Consider the following 1,914-nt stretch of genomic DNA (forward strand, 5'->3'; position numbering starts at 1 on the left):
AGAAGGAGGGGGCACAAGGGGAGCTATCCCTAGCCATATATACGGACCGGCTTTCGACTCACAAAACCCAACGAGTAGGTTGGGCCTGTATGCGACATGGTTGGCTCGTGAGTCTTGTCCCGTGGGCTCATTGAGAGTAAGAATTGGTGTTAAGTTTAGGGAGTGGGAATAGTATTACAAGTTGACATGGAGCCTAAAGACGAGAATCGGAGAAGATTTACCTTCAAGCTTTTTTACATATGTAACAGTTGTGCAACGAAACAAATTTTCTATTTCATCAAATAAAATTACATACTCTGTATCCATTCCATGTGTAAGAAAGTGTAAATATATATTAACAATAATATAATAATTGATGTATATTGTCCAACCTGGTTGTCCGATATGAATGTCTATTTTTGCAATTTGTAGGTGGTTTGACTTTGATATAGTGAGAACTAGCAATTTAATCGAGGATGCATGTAAGATTTTTATGATAGTGAGACCTAATAATCTAAAAATCCTTTTCTTATTTTATTTTTTTTCTTTAAGTTTTATTGTGTATTAATGAGAATCTCGATTAAAATTTGAATTGAGATTTAATGTTCAATTACTTGATGCTAGCTCCCGTTGAGGGAGTTCCTAATAGGGAATTTTCCCCTCAAAACCCATGTCTGTAGCTTTCATGGGAAACTCTTAGGAACTCCCCTAATGAGAGTATTTTATTGTCAAGGGAAGTTTTTTTTTCCTCTTGACTTGTCATTCTATCATTTATGTGTCCACTGGAAATGTCAAAAAATTTTAAAGTGTCCGAAGGTCGTGCAACTTCAATTTTCCTCCTCTGTTTACCTATAAAATACCCCTAATTCTTTCATCATTCTTCACAGTTAACTACGATCTTATAAATATTTACACTCTCATACTCATTTATTTTCTTGTAACCATCCAAATGGATCCCTATAGCTATAGCTCATCCTCATCACAATATTCTCCAACTTCTCCTTATGATGACAATCACTCTTATTCTAGTGTTGACGGTAGCAGTTATTCATCGTGCTATTCATAGTTCCATTCTTCTGATGTCGGCAATAGCAGTACATCCCTTGCTATACTTCTCCAGCTACTAGCGATTACATTGTAGACTAGACAAGCACAGTCCCTTTTACCAATCCAGCATATAGCCCACGCCGTCACCTGGGCTCTTCATTTGCCCCTTTTCCCTTATGGAGTAATAACAATTAACCGCACCGTAACAAGTTCCTTCTGTTCTGGCTAGACATTCTATCTTTTATCCTCCACTTCTCCCTCCTCAACTCTGTAGTACTCAACACGTTCAAGATACGAAAGTTCCAGAGACATAACTAGAAGAAGAAATTGTGCAACTTCAAGCACCAGCCTCTAACCCTCCTAAGAGAAAGAAAAAATCGAATAGAAAATCTTCCAAAGTATGGGAACATTTTGTTAGCCCCTAGAGGGGGGTGATTAGGGTCTTATGCTAATCTAATCCGATTAAATGCCAATTAAAACTTATTAAACAAGTTATCCTAGCAAGTATAAAATACAACAAGAATATAAGCTAGGATAAGCAACATGAATAATGAGATATATCCTAAATGATAGAAATATATGCAAGGATATATAAACAACACAAGGGTAAATAATCTAAATAGGATAGTGGATGAAATGAATGAGCAATGCACAATTAGCGATATAAGATGAATGCAAAAATAAATACGCCAAAGACAAACTCAAACAAGCAATATGATCACGGAGTTCGGACCTTCCGTCCTACGTCTCCGCTCCCCACTCCCGGGGAGAAATCCACTATCAACCGGGTTTTCTACGTTCACCCGAACAACGTTTACACCTCACACTCGGTTTTCTAGCTAACCAAAAACTTTACAATCAACACACTATTGTAATCACACTCTACAC

The sequence above is a fragment of the Asparagus officinalis genome, chromosome 4, assembly GCF_001876935.1.
Source record: "Asparagus officinalis chromosome 4, Aspof.V1, whole genome shotgun sequence".
NCBI classification, from domain to species: domain Eukaryota; kingdom Viridiplantae; phylum Streptophyta; class Magnoliopsida; order Asparagales; family Asparagaceae; genus Asparagus; species Asparagus officinalis.